Below are 16,392 nucleotides of genomic sequence, written 5' to 3' on the forward strand. Positions count from 1 at the left end.
CGATGTCAGTGAGTGCCAGTGAGTACACGGCAACCAGGATACTTGACAAGGGTATTTTCCACACACACATTTTGACCTTGAGTGGTTATACATCCGCTCTAGCTGAAGCTGGAGACATTTTGCACCCTAAATCTTTCAAAATAAATATTTAGGGTCTACCTCCTTACACTAAATGAATATACGACCATGCATATAAGCTGGTGGACATCTTTAGTCCCCAGTTCCTTCCAACTTAAAATCCAACTGAGAGGTGACACTTAGAAGTCAGTCTCAAAATCCTTTGTTCAAAGAGCAACCTCAGCTACCTCCCTGCCAAATCCAGGGTTATTTCTGGATGTCTCAGTGTTTCATAAACTCAGCTATGAGAGGAACTCCTTAATGTCCTGCAAACATCAGTGAGACACACAACCTGTACAGATGCTCCCTGCATGGGCAGAGCTTTGGCAGACTGATCTGTGGTCAACAAAGAGGACATCACCCCTGCAGGTCTATGACATGTCTTAACACCCAAACAGTTGTCCAATTCTGTGGGTGCTCTTTGACCTGCCTGCAGCAAGTTGCAAATGTCTGGATGGCCTGGCCTCCTGAGTATAGAACTTGATTTTTGATGTCACGGCTGTGCATTGTTTCATCCAGAGGCTGCAGCTCTGGAGGAAGGAGATCGAGCGTTTAAAAGTGTCTCCTGGTTTAAATTAAACTCAGCTATAAAGGGCAGAGAGGCTCCACATTCAGGTGATTTGCTGCAATGGCTTGGAACCAACCCACCCTCCACAGGTGCAGAAGGACACAATCTCACCTTTAAACTGGCAGCGATGGGGCAAGACTGCAAACACATGAACTGTATCCCAGGTGTTAGTAAACTTGACTTTTTCAATTCAAGAAAGTATTTCAAGGCATTAGGGGCTGAAACAGAGAGCACAGATCTAGTTATACCCCAACAAGAAAACCTGACCCTTTGGTTCTATCTTTTTTACCGCAGAGAAGCAGTACCTTTTCAATCATAAGACACATCAAAAAGCCTATCTTTGACAGGCAGATGGCTGAAATACCTACCTAGGAAATGTGATTTTCCTGCAACATCAGGTTCTGGCACGGGTACCTTCACTGATCAGGCTTCATAACCCCCTGGGGTTACCAAACTCAGCAGGGTAGAATCACATGTGCACCATCTTATTTTACCTTTCACCTATCCAAGTGTACAGCAAAAACCAGAGAAAAAGCAGATGGCAATTTTCCATTCTGCAGGATCACAAAAGTGTATGACACAGAGCCAACAATCACATGAGCTCAGGAGCAAAGCTGAGAACATTTCCTATGGGAAACTGAGGTGGAGAATGATCCACCACAGGACACACTGAAAATAACATCAAGGGTCTAGCCATGTCTGCCATACGTGTTTTGAAAGCCCGAAATGCTACCAGTTTTCCGTCATTGCACTCAGAAGTTGTAGGAGGCAGGACACTGTCAGGTGAATGTGAATCAAAAAAGGATTATTGCCACTCTTATCCAGATGTGGTGTTGCCCCAGCACACATTAATACTTGGAGTAAACAACACGTAAAAAGTGAATCAGTAGGTGTCAATGTTGCTCTACAGGGACACAGATGAGAGGTGGTTTTCTGAGCTTTCATGGGATTTCAGAAAACACTCATCAGTCCTCCCCTGACGATGAAAGAAGCTTCATTCATTGGACTGTGCTCACCACCCACAGAATAAGAGCCCTCGGGGACATATAAGGGTAAGGAATAATGAGAAACAATGAAAAGTAATAGGGAATAGAAAGTAAGAAACAGTAAAAGACATGGAGGAATGGGATCAAAGCAGTAAAAACCACTTTGAAAGCAAACTTTCTCACATGGTTGATTGAAAATAGATGGTATATGGACACCTCTTAACTTATTATAGCTGTTTGTCAGCGCGAGTAAGGCAGCTAGCCTGCAGATACCTCTAAGCCTACAACTTCTGACCGCCTGCTGCATGCATATTTATTCAAAGTTCAAATGGTCAAAGGAAGCAGCACTCCAAAACAGATATTTATTTGGTAATATAAAGAAAGAGAACTGGACTGACACCACAAACTCTGTTCCACATAGGTCAGTGATGGAAAAGATGACTAGCTCCAACGATTCATGAGAGAATTTGCTTACTTCTAATTAAGCTGTTAATCCTCATTCATCAAAGCTTTTACACTAACTTTAGGCTGTTGGACACCAACAGGTCTCTACCCGACCTTGGAACAGAGATGTTTTGCTAAAATGAGACCCAAGAAAACCATCTGTTTACATAGAAGTCCGGGAATGCTTCATGACCAGCATCAGCGAGGGAAGACTGAATCCCATGTTGCGTGGATACAAATTGCATTTTAAAAATTAATTCCATTTAGAAATAATTTTATTAATATAAATACTGTATTTGTTATCTCTTCCTCGAGTAAATCCTCTATGATTTAACTATTATTTCCGTCAAAACCTAGTTATATAAAAACACAATATTCAGGAGAATATTTGCTATATTGTTCATGTTTAAACTGAAAATAATAAATAAATTCAGCAGCTGATCAGTCCCTGCTGAATGGGAGGAGCCACTGCTGAGGTCAGGGAAGAGTTGCCACCAGATTCCTACCATCTCCCATCAGTTACTCAAGCAGTTTTGATGCCCCAGGCACCCACTGTGATTTAGTTAGATGAGATGTTCTGAGCTTCTGTTGGAACTCGAATGTGAATCACATATTCTCAACTAAATAAGGAAATGAAATTAAACATAATTTTGGTCAGCTTTCTACCATAAGTGAAAGTTTTGTGTTTGTGTATACAGACACATACGTCTCTATATGTGCATACAGGTTTTAGTGGATTATTCTGATTGTCTGCCCTCCAGACGCAGCAAACTCACTGTATTTATGATTGCTGTGACCTTCCCCTGTATAGGAGACTGTGACTGAAAGAATAGAAGACACATCCATATGTTCTGCCCTGTGCTTTCCCCTCCTCTGCTTCAGCACTCCCCCACATCCTGACACTTGCTCAGACAAGAAGGTCTGCTATTTTTCCCACTTCACAGGTTAACTCAGTTTATTACACCACCATTCTTCAAAATTCACCACCCCTGCCCATGTTTGCAGTGCTGGTGCACTGCAGCGCCTTCAAATATAACTCTTCTGTCTTGGGTGCTTGTGCATTGACCTTATCAACTTCGCTTGGAACGATAGTCATGAATAGCACTTTAAACACCAGATTTATTTAAAAATGAAGTGATCAAGTGAGTACAGCACAACCAGGGCTCAGGGAACATGTTTTTTATCCCTGGCTTTCCCCCTGACGGACTATTAAGACTTCAGGCAAGTTACTAAGTTTCTCTGTGCTTATATTCAGGACTCAGGCACTTCTCTCTCTAAACTTCACAGTCCCAGAGACAAGGCCTGTCTTTTAGTCCAGATTTTTACAATGAGTAGCACAGTAAGGCCTTGTTAGTAGCCGGGACCTGTAGCTATTACGGCAATACCACAAATGCTGTTAACATTTTATAATTGAGTAACTGTACTGCAAATGTATTTAGCGCCTGACAGTCAAATAACGCAATAGGTCCCTGCCACATAATCAAGGTTAGATTTCACTTAAAACAATAACACTAAAGAAGGCATTGGAGTGTGGAGACTAGAGCAGACTTGAGATGCAGACTTGATATTTGCCTGGCTTATACAACCATTTTCTGCCTTCCATCCAAGCTGTCATGGCTTGACCTGCCCTCTCAACGGGACAGCATGCAGGTGGGTTTAGGGTTTACCAGCACCCACCGAGCAGTGGCTGACCCGCCTGCGAGGATGGTGAGCTCAAGCTCATGGTAACCCAGGGCTTTCGGTCAGCCCTGTGTGTGGGCAGCATGGGTGCTTCTGCCTGAAAAAGGTGTTGTGTGGACATGACCTTACTCAGCAGATGGCCAAGGGTGAAGCTGTTCAACAGAGCAAGCTCTAGTATAGTTAAACAAATGGAGACAGGGGAGAGAAAATCACTTTGTCCTAAACTGCCCTCAATACTGTGTCCAGGTCTGCTGTCGTGAGACCTCACTTGGAGTATTGTGTACTATTCTGGTGCCCTCAACATAAAAAGGACACGGAGCTGTTGGAGCAAGTCCAGAGGAGGGCCATGAGGATGATAAGAGGACTGGAGCACCTCCCTTATGAAGGCTGTTCCGCCTGGAGAAGAGAAGCTGCGTGGAGACCTCATAGCAGCCTTCCAGTATCTGAAGGGGGCCTACAAGGATGCTGGGGAGGGACTCTTCATTAGGGACTCTAGTGGTAGGACAAGGGGTAATGAGTTCAAACTTAAACAGGGGAAGTTCAGGTTAGATATAAGGAAGAAGTTCTTCACAGTGAGGGTGGTGAGGCACTGGAATAGGTTGCCCAGGGAAGTTGTGAATGCTCCATCCCTGGCAGTGTTCAAGGCCAGGTTGGACAGAGCCTTGGGTGACATGGTGTAGTGCGATGTGTCCCTGCCCATGGTAGGGGGGTTGGAACTAGATGATCTTAAGGTCCTTTCCAACCCTAACTATTCTATGATTCTATGATTCTGCTCTCCCCTGTCTTGTGAAAAGGAGGTTGAAGTTGCTACACAAACATCTACTGACCTGACTTCAAGACAGAAATTTGCAACAGAGACAAAGGCAGGTGACAAACACCAAAGGCATGATTTCTCAGATAGATGTATTTGTAATCTGTAGGCATGCACACATACTGTAGACAGAACTGGGACCTAAACAATTTGTGTGCATTGATTTTTGCACTAGACTCAAGCTGTTTAGTTCACCTCTGACATCTCTTAGCAGAAATTTTTTAAGACTATCATGTGACACGAAGTGAAAAATCCCTGTTGAGCTGTCTCTATCACAAGTGTCTCCACCTCTCTGAACTTTCCCAGTAAACCATCCATGAGAAACACAATAATGCCACTTTCAGTCATTGTTTCATTTTCCAGCTGTTGGTAATGGACACACTGTGCCTTATTCTGTAACGATAAAACTGAAACCACGCTCTCTGTGTTTATTGGCCTCTGCTCTTCTGAAGTGGGTGATGACACCTGCACCAAAACAGGTCTTTCTTGGCTACAGCTGGAAAAAATACACCAATAAGACATATAGCTGGAAAAGATTTTTTTTTTCTTTTTTTGAGAAGTGAGAAGGATTATTTTTTAAATCCCCCCCAAAACCACAGTTCTATACTGGGTTTGGTCTTTGTGTATCATAGAGTGAAAATCCTTTAAATCATTTCAGTTGTAGGTGCTGCACAGTGAAATATCTTCTAAAGTGGTAGGGTTGAGTTGGGTGGGGTGGTTTTTTTTGAAGGGGAGATGTGGAAACCCATCCAGAAAAATGTATTTACATACTGCATATGAGCACAGGGCTGCTGGGGCTGTGACTGCCTAGTGAAGACTAAGGAAAAGGCTGTAGCCTGAAGCAGGGAGGGTCCCTCTCTTCTGCTCCTGTGAGTCTCACACATTGCCATAAATGACCATCTGAAGGCTTTTCCAGAAGGACAATCTTTGATTAACAGGCAGCTGAGATAACGAGTGACATTTCAAAACTGGGTGGTGGGATGGTCCCAGCCTGGTGGACTCCAGCAACACGTGGCTGATGGGACAACCACCCCCCTCCCCAGCTTACTGGGTCACACGTGTGACTGCCCTAAATGTTACCAGTAAAGAACTCTCTGTCTCACTGAGCCAAGATTTGACATAATGAAGATGGTTTTCCTGTGCCCCTCTCTGCTCCAGGAGGCATGTCCGATGGCCCTTGACTGGAAGCCCCCTACCATTTAGAACCATTTCGAAGGTGTGTAAGCCACCAGAGTTACCCTCTGCAAACACTGTGCTATGCTGATGCTTCCTTGTTTCGCTACTCGCAAGTGCAAAGCATGCAAAGAAAAACTTCCAACTTATACTCAAAAGCAAACAATGATAATACCCAGGAATCACCTCTTTTGCTTTCCTATTATTTTCCCCATCACAATCGGGATGACCAGGAGGTGGGGAAGGGAGAAGAGAGAGCAGCAGATGTTTCCAAAGCTGTCTGGCCAAGCTGTCTGGAAGACGTTTCACATCTGGGAGGGAAACCATTCATGTATGAACTGCAGTAGTTACTTAATCCCTACACCCACAGAAAATTGGAGAGGAGCGTAAAGGCTGAGGCAGTTCTGTTTGTTCCTACTGAAAGCCCCTGTTTTGGCAACCCACCGCCAAGTCAAGGCTGAGATGTACTGTTTCCTTCTTACCTTGCCCCTTTCTCCACTCCCTCAGCCTCACTCTGAACTGGAAACCAGTCAAATGCTTTTCTTAGGCCCGCAAGTCTAATTCTTTGTAGGTTTGGGTTGTTGGTTGGGATTTTTTTTTTTCACATGAAAATGCCTGGTTATGTGTAACATATGGCTTTTATAAAGGTGGCTGTGTATTAAAGGTAAAACAGAAAAAGAAAGAATGAAGTTTATTATTTTACATAGTGGAGTGGACACCCTATATGGCTAATTCTTGAGTTAAATGTGTTTTCCAAGAAACTGTTTAGTCTTTCACTGAACAATTATTTTAAATACTTTGCCACCAAGAAAGTGAGGCAGTGTAAGTTTTATGAACATATATTTTTTTCCTTTCACGGAAACATTTGCTTGACTGATCCCTTATAGTTCCAGAAACAAATATGAGTGCATTTGCTTAAAATAACAAAACCACACACAATACTTAACTCATTAGGATGATTTAGCGGTGGTTCAGTATTTCTTTTGGCTGAGTGCTCTGGATGAAATCCCATATATACAGTCTTGTATTTTACACCAGTACTTTTACTTCGGGTTATACACTAATCTCTGTCAGAAGCTGTGCCCCAAGTACAGTATAAAAAGATATCTGCTTGTGGAATGTCTCTGTCAAATGGGCATGTGCAAAATAGGTTTTATAAATTAAATTTAATGCATTACACTTTATGGGTGTTAGAGCACAGAATTAATTGAGATGGTAAGCCTGTGCTCCCCACCACTTAAACACAATCACTGAGCAAAGGATATATCTCTGACTATGGGGAAAAAATTTGCCTCAGTTCTAGGAAAATTATCTCAGACTGCCCTCTTTCCCCTTCATTCCTAACACATGTAGAAATCAAATGTGTTAAACTGTAGATTTAATTAAAAGAATCAAAGAAACGTCATAAAATATATTAGCACAATCTCTATGAGTACTCCTCTGTACCAAACTTTGATTGGCTTCCCTCTTTCTGTGCCAGAATAATCCTTCGTGAAATTTCTCCTTAAATACCTTTAATTTATATGTCTCTGGCTGGTGGCACTCACATTTCACATCCCCGTGGTACGGAGGCTGTTGACTACAGCGTAAGCACTCTGTATCAAGCATTGTGGCACAAGCTTCTCCAGCTGAAACATGCCAAATGCTGTACTATGACCTCACACTCAAGTGCCTGCTGTTTATAACCATTTAGGTACCAAACCCTTACTTTCCCTGAGGAAGGGTGGCAGAATCCTTCTCTACATGGGAGAATGTATTTACAGATCCCATTCTGCCATCCTTCCACAGATACGTTTCCTTCTAGCTTAATTAGAGCTGCGGGGGAGTTTCTAATTTTTCTGGTCACACTTTATTATCCTCTGATTACTTGCTATTAGTCTTCATCTTTCTCTAGGTCTGGGTTTGGGGTTTTTTTTTTCTGTTTTAAAAAAAAAAATTTAAAAAAGTGTCCAGGAATGAGATGTATGTTGAAAATCAATTTATCCTTTTGTCAAAATAATTGCTAGCTGGAGATGATAATTTCTTTGTTCAGAGCAGATACAGAACTATTGTCTTGGCCTTCTAAATTGGTTCGCCATACCCCATGCTGTCTGTGAGTATCAGTATGGAGCCATACACAGTAGATGCTGAATATACTATATAACGGAGGTGTCCCTGTCTAACAAAAACTAACTCCCTTTTTTTTAATGGAAGAGAAATAATGAGACAACCGCACAGCATTTTAGTCCACATTTCTCTATTTCCTTCCCATAAAAGGTCTCAAAGAAATGCAAAGCACCATTGAAGAGTTCAAAGACATACCTCAGAATGTGACTGCACATTCAAGGCACACTGACATATTCAAGACTGGATAGCTCTATTGGAAGGGGGAAAAAAAGAGAGAAAGAAAGAGGGAGAGAGAGAAAAGAAAGAAAAAGGCTCAGCATACAAAATACAATACATAATATCCAGTTCTACTGTGTGAAACTCCCTGCATTCATTTTGCTCACTGAGCAAACTAGGTCCCAGAGTGTAACACATACAATAAATCTAGCCATTTTTTTCCATAGGAGCTGATTTCTAGGGAAGCTAAAAATTACTTGGTGTAAATGATGCAGAGGCTGATGCAGCTGAATTTATAAATTGGGTTGAAAAGTTTGACATGCTGAATTAGATTATACCGTATAATGCATCACTAAGTAATTGATATGTACATTACGTGCAAAGAAAGCCCCGCTAACTCAAGTGTAACTTTTTTTTCTTGCATTATTGTGCAACTTGGCCATCAGCTCATTGTCAGTTGAACAAATTTTCAAAAGGAGGTTTAGTCCTTTATGAGCTGAATAAAAATACAATTTTGTTACATCCTGGTGTTCAAAAGATAAAATACAGGATAAAGATATATATTAAAAATGTAGAAAATAAGTAGAAATGCATCAGAGCATTTACAACCCATTTTGGTGTGGGGTGGTTGGTTTTTTTTTTCATTTTTAGGGAAGTTTTCCCTACATTTGTTCCACAAATGTAGAAGTCCAGATGAAAGATGTGCAATGCCAGCCCCAACTGGAGAGGTGACAGGGAATGGAAGGGAATGAGGAACAGACATTGTTTGCTTTGGTTAAAAGCAAACAATGCAACATAGATTTCTGTGTCCTGGGAGCACAATGGGAATCTAAAAAAATCCTACAAGAAAGGAATCTCAGTTAACACTGGCTGTTCAGTGTCTTTCCAGTCTTCCACTGATGATCTGCATTTTCAAGGAGATGAGAGCATTTCCCTCTGCAATAACCAGTGTATCTGCCCTGATCCAATGCTGATTACAGCACAGGGTCTTAAATCTCTGTAATCTGTCTGAAATGTTATTAAATATTAGATTTCAGTGTGATTTGTTTTCTTACTGCTTTACTTGCAACTTTACTGCCATTCACTGCCAAGAGACCTTGAACTGGAGGCTGCGGCTTTAATCTCAATTTGTTACACTAAAATGCAAAATTAAAGAAAAATGAAGAAAGTTGAATATTACTGAGGAATGTAATTGATAACATTGTGTCATTTTTGAGTTTTAGTATTATAAACTGAATTTTATGATACTCTACCCTAATAGTGACATATTTAACATTTTAAGACTGGATATAATAATTTTATGGGACAAAATGGGTAGTCTTAGAAGATTATACAGTAGCACTTTGTCAAATCCTTGTATATTAAATACCAAAACACTATGATAAAATAATAGTAAGAGTCTCATTTCTTCTCAGAGAAGAAAATCCGTCCTTAACATCTCACCTCTGGTTCAAGACCTGGAGCTCCCTGGTCAGTGAGAAGCACACCTCTGTGCCTGGGGGTAATGGACAGCTAGGATTTGCAGCATACCATCAGTTTTAATGTGAAAATGCAAAATAGGGGCATTTTTATATCCCAGCAACTTCTGCTTTGCTTCCAAGCAATTCCAGTTAGGGAGGTGCCCAAAGGACGTACATCAAAAGGAACAGGCAAAAGCAAGCTTTCAAATAGCACAGGAGCAGCCAGGAATGGATCGCTTTGTTTTTCCTCCCATGTTTGACCCTTCCAAAAACCATGGCTGTTGATTTGCATCACGGAGAAATCCAAAACAGTGTTCAGAGTGAGCTTCCTTGCTAGAGCGTGGTAGGATGTCATCAACGATTACAGTGTTGGTGTAAGTCTGTCATGGTAAAGGATGGCGACCTTCCAGACTGCAAAGAGGGAGTCATTCCCTGCTGTCGGGAGCCTGAAACTCCAAAGCCAAAATAAACCCAAAGAAAAATAAGATATTGATAGCAATATGAGATGTTATGACCGCAGCATGTGATATAAAAATGGCAGTAACTCTGGAGATGAGATATAATCATATGTACAGGGTACAGATGTACAAAGAGCACAGGACTACAGCCATGGAAATCTGCGGATCAGGCTACGAACGGAGCAATTCCATTGTGCTTTGTCTGCCTGAATCACTATTCACCATCATCCAAGCGATGTTCCTCCTTAACAGTCTATCCTTAAAGTGCGTATAATAAAACGAGGCCACTGAGACTTGTACACGGCTGGTTCTCTCCACTGATTTTAATTCACTAAGTAGAAATGCTGCACAAGGTCAGCATATGTGGAAAATCCGTATCAGCAGAGGCACAGGGTGACCCTCCTTTCAGGAGGAAATGATAGGATTTCAAATTGGGTTTTCTGTGGAGATGAGTAGGGTCCCTCAATGAGAAAGGTGTCTACAGAAAAGAATGGTGACTGAGATTTTTATACATACATATATAAAGGCTTAGAATAGCTATGCCATGTTTTTGTTAGTTATATAGGTCTCTTTGGGCTCTATAAGGATTGTGGATTCACAAAAATCAAACATTTCAGAGCTGTCTAATGAAAAGTGTCAAATAAATGAGGACTGGGGGAGTTTTCTAGCTCATTCTAACTGGGGGAAAAGAAAGAAACAATAAAACAAAGAAAGAATGGTTTATACTTTGGATATCTCAAAATATGAAAAGACAATCTAGCTACATTTGGTGTTCATGAAGGAGTTAATGTTAGAGTTGACTGCTCTAGAAAGTTCTGTCCAACAAGCTCTGGTGTCCCTGATGTAGAGCCCCAAGCATGATACTTTATTGCCTAGATTTGTCATCTCTTACTGGTGAGATTTAGGGACAGACTTCTTGCCCTAAATCCTCCCCAGCAAATGCAGGTCAACAAAGGTGTAATTAGCTGGTGTATTTTCCCAGCTTGCTTTCAGATTCACATCCCAGATGAATATCTTAACATCTCCGTTGTCTTTGCCCCACTTCCTCCCTGGATTTTTGTACATTTACACTCAAAGTGAAGCTCTCTTCATTTTAGTATTTCAGAGATATGGATATTTTTATTTTATTTTTTAATTCTAGAGCATCCCAGGGTAGGAAAACTTCAGGGTAAAAATTAGGGAAACTCAGGGATGTCTGTCTATAGCAAGAGAAATAAACTAGAGACTAGTTCCTCTGATGTATTCAGTTTAAACCTACTAGAAACCTTCACAAATATTAAGGACAAACTTCATTCAAACAGATTCTCCCTCCATCCATGGACAGTTCTGGAAAGAAAAGCCATGGTCATCTTCCTCGTGGAAGATGATCACAAAATAATTTCTGAGATGTTCATTTCAAGTAAACATCAGTTGCCCCCCCTGCAACACTATCCCAGGGCTTAGTACAGAACAGAAGTGTGTATTTAAATATGCTGCTTTGTTCAAAGGGAACTAAAAACACTTTCAAAACCAAAATGAACATCAATTAAAAGAAAAAACAAAATCAGTCCGTATTTATGGAACAAGAAGAGAAATAAAACCTGTCTGCTCACACTGGAAAGGTACGTGCACATGTTGTAGTACAAAGCGAGGAAGCGAAGCTGGTTAATTTTCTCTGAGTTTTGCTTTTATTTCTCCTCAGAAAACAAAGAGAAAAAAAGAATCAAAACCCGGGGGTGGAAACGTGAAGGGAAAAGGAAACACTCGCTCTAATTCCACCTTCGGAGATGTCAGCAAACATAAAGAGCTGCGCTGGCAGTGGGACAGATCGTTACAAGTATTAGGAGCCACGGATTCTGCACCAGGCTGTAGTCCCAGGGGAGCTGTAACACCTAACAAGGAGCAGCCGGCGGCACTGCCAAGGTTTTACTGCCCCAGACCGGGAGAGCAGAGTGGAAGGGTCCGGGAATGGCAGCAGGCTGGATTATCCATCTCAGCGTAAGGGCACTGCAGCAAAAGGAAGAGGACTCTGTGTACTTGCACACTGTGGGGTGCTGTTCTAAAAATGACTCGCCATGACACATGATTGCTGTGACTTGGCTCACTGCTCTATCAGAATAAAAAAACCCAATGACCCAAAATTCTGGTTGTGTTCAACCTGGAGACATAAAAGCCCAGACACCAAAGAGGTCCATCCCAGAGCTGTAGCACCCCAGAGATAATTAAAGGGAATATTTTTATATTACAGCACAATATAGTCATGGTGTTTGGACTTGTCAAAACAAACAAACCATATTCAGTAAAATCTGTGGCACAAAAGAGCTAAACAAATTATGGAGTAGAAGGGAACATGGCCGCACCATCAGCATTCAAGACCTGAAGAAAAGAGTGGAAACTTTCAGCATCTGAATGCAGGAGTGGAAAAGCTAATTGAGCACAAATGAAAGGATCTCTTACGGCTGAAAGAATAAGTGAGAGTACAGGCAGGACAATACTCTCATTTATGATTCAAATATCCATGGATAGTGCAGTACAGCTTTAAATACAATTTACAGCCTTGATTACAAATGACTATGTGCATCAACTTGGAAGGAATGCGAAAACTGTGAGCGAGAGAAAGAGCCTGCCTTGTCAGAAAGGAAGGAGACGGGGATAAGTGAAGGCAGAGCTGGGCTGGACACTCAGAAGCCATTGGGATGTGCAGAATTATGAAATAGTGCTTTTAAAAACCTGAAGATGAACTGATTAGTGGGCAAGAAGGCTCACATTTAAAATAACTGAATTGCCCAGTGATAAGATTATAAAGGGAGATTTATGCTACATAATCACAGCGAGATCAGGGGGAAGGGAGTATCATTCTGTCCCTCTGTCTTCCAAAAAGCAAAATATAAAAATATGAATGTGGTAAAAATAATAAGTACTGGAAATGAAGAGCAAGGACAGGCTCCTACTTTTATGGAAAGCAGCAGCAGCTTTTTTCCTCAGCCTACAGGAGACCAGAAACTGGCCTGAAACTACTCAAGTTATTAATTATTTCTTACCCAGAAATTGTTTGTATGTTCCTTTTTTAAAGCCATGTTATATCTTATGGACAAAACATTACTTCTGCTAAACTGACAATTAAATAAATAAAAAAAAAGTTTGAAAATTCTAAATATCTTATGAAATTTGTAGCATGATTCAGGCTGTGTAGCGAGAAAATTAGCCCCAGCCTCTCATGGAAGGACACTGGTATGAAAGACAGAGCACCCTCAGGTTACACAGGCTGTATGTTCTCATGCTTTTAATTCCACATCCATTCCGAGCTCCAGAGGACATGGTGTACCACAGCAGCTAGTGATAGTCAGGAAAAAGCCATGAGGTCACAATTTCCCAGTTCTCCCAGAGCCTACCTGAAACTAGGAACTGACTAATAAGCAATTGGTGGGAGCTGTATCTCAGCAACAAGGAAACAGGCACAAGCAGAATGGAGCAAATGGTGACCTTCATACCTGCATGACATCAGTACCTGAGAACTCAGCCCTGCTACGCTCTTCACTGGCATTGCCTACACAATAAGGGTAAAGATACATTTACCTCTTACCCCAGGTGGCCCCGAGATGTTGTTTCTTCCACATGGAAACCACCTACTCAAAGTGAGCTGTGCATCCATGACTGTCAGGCTTAATTACTGGCAGCACACCATATGCTCCTGACTGAAACACAGATCTAAAAAGCCTCCATACCCAGTGCAGTGTGCAGCAGTCCCTCGACTAAATGAACTTAAGGAACTGCACATATTTTCCTGCAACATCCCAACCAGCTCCCACCGCATGCTCTTCAGAACTGGTTTCCAGAGTTTGCAGGTAATGAGAACGATCAAACATCAGGGATTAACTCTCCTCTCATAACCAAGAGCCACAATCTTCATGATTATGTGTATGGGAGTGCATGTAGCGAGGAGAAAGAAAATGAGAGGCTTCTTGATGACTACTAGTTCAAGACAATGGAGCCCTCATCTATGAGCCCAAAAAGCAACTGCACAAAAGACAAAACCAAAGTCTCCTGTTTTCCTCATCATAACCATTCATTGCAGAGCACAATAATGCTGGGGCAAGTGTGTGTATTTTTACTTCTTTTGTAAGGGTTCAGCTGGCACCTTTCTTAAGCAAGACAGTTAGTGTGAGTAGCCAAACACAGTACCATTTCCCCACAATTATTCATTTTTTAAGGACATTGTTCTTGAAACGAAAAGAGAATGAAACTATATGGCATGTGCTCCCAGTCTCAGATTGGATGTGGAAGAAAATAATGACCACACGCTGCTATACAATTAGGTCTGTCTTGGAAAGGAATTATACTGATGTTTTTCTAAGCAATGCCAGGTGGTTTATTCACCAAATAATGAGACACTAAATGGATCTAAAGATTCTTGGCAACTGGTAAATGCTTACCTTGGACTTCCCATTTCTCTCTTCAAGAAATGGTTTGCTTTTCCCAAGAGTTTTCTTAAACAGCTCCTCAGCTATGATTAAAAGCAAATAACAGTGCACTAAAGGCTGGTTAACTTACACTTGTTTAATGATACAGCTCAGGGAACTACGAGTGCACATCAGATGGCTCTCATTGATTTAGTAAACAGCGTCAGCCATTGGAAGACCTTGTTTTCAAAGTCCATAATTCTTTTTAAAAAAACCAAACAAACCAAAACTGCTGTAAGTCAACTTTTCTCTACTTGATCTCTGCCCAAAATCCTATTGAAAGAAAACCAAAAAAACAGAAAAAAAAAAACCCCAATAATTTAGGTACATTACTGGCAAAAGCAGTGAAAGCATGCAGTCATTCTCCCCTGCGCTGCAGGAGGAGGGCAGACATCCCCAGACATCCTCTCTTGGGAGCCAGAGGCGCCTGTGGGCAGTGACAGTAAGGACTGGCGGTGGCCTCCAGCTCAGAGGACTGGGGGGAACCAGGCTCCTCCCTGCCTCCAAAGCTGAGCAACAGAAAGGCAATATCTCAACAGGCTTACAGCACCCTCCCTGCTCCATGTTGACTATGAAGCAAATTGGCTCCATGTGGATAAGAAGATGGGACTTGAGTTGACCCAACTCCAGTATCTGCCTAAGTTCAAGCACTACTCATGGTGGGGCAGCCAAGGGCCTCGAAGCCAACATAGCAAAAACTCTCAGGGTCATCCCAGCCTCTGGGACCCAGAGAACCACCATCGATCACTGGGAAATACGACATTGCAACAGCAGCTCTGTCCTTCCATATGGACCCCCATGCTGTGCTGCTGCATCTTGGAGAACTGGAAAGCAAGCACTCTGGCTCCAAACACAGCTGACCTAGAAACGGTGTGCCTCCTGTATATACACAAAGAACATAACAGATAAACCTGGGGCTGCTGAGGCCAGGCTCAGAGTGGACTTCTCTGCTTCCCCCGCTGCTGCAGATGAGTATGTGCACATGCAGGGGTGGATAAGGCCTCATGAGCTGGGGTGGACACCGAGAACAGGAGAAGCACCAGCAGCCAGTAGGTAACAGTGGTTGGACATCACCTGGGGGAAAGGCTTTGTAGGAATGCACCATTTCCAAAGTAACAGCAGATAGCAAATCAATTAGACAAAGGATTTTGCTTCCCTTTCTCTTCATCAGTTTAAGGAGCAAAGCACATTATAAAAAAATTAATGATGTTAAAAAAAAAGCTGTGAATAATTCTTTGCTTATGGTTTTTCCTCCAAATACGTGGTATTTAGAATTAGTATTGCTTTGGCCTTCTCTGCCCAAAGATCACTCCCATGACTGTTCACAGACAGTGATTGAGAATTTCATCTATGTGAATACAAATTGCTATCCATGTAAAATCTGACATCTCAAGTATACCTACTTAACAGTCATTTTCTAGAATATTCCACAAAGCTCTAAACATACTGAACATTGCAAGGCTTCCCAAGAAGAACTAATTACAATGCACAAATTAATATTTGAAGAAAATTTTGAAGCAATAGCTCTGTTCCCATTTAAATACGTGACTACTGTCTTCATAATGTGCAAAGCATTATAACCATTTATATATGTTCCAAGTGATATATTACCAAGTTGAACCTAGTTTCCCCTTCTTTTGTTCTGGGTTCATAACCTTGCTGTATTATCTTCCATAACTCTATGGCTTGCTAATGCATAATTCAAGCCTCTCTTATTGACAAAAGGCAGCAGAAAGAAAGATTATTTCAATGCCACTTTCCCACGTAGATAGTATTGCTTTCACTTCAACCTGTATCATTTCCATACTAAAGCCAAAACTTTTAAAGTATATTAAGTATCATTGTTGCAATTGCTTCTTTGCAATTGATTCACTGGGACAACTACACCTCTTTACCTCCATCTTCTGAGGCTATTTTATTGCAAGCTTTTTGTT

The sequence above is a fragment of the Nestor notabilis genome, unplaced genomic scaffold (genome assembly GCF_000696875.1).
Source record: "Nestor notabilis isolate BGI_N333 unplaced genomic scaffold, ASM69687v1 scaffold27560, whole genome shotgun sequence".
NCBI lineage: Eukaryota > Metazoa > Chordata > Aves > Psittaciformes > Psittacidae > Nestor > Nestor notabilis.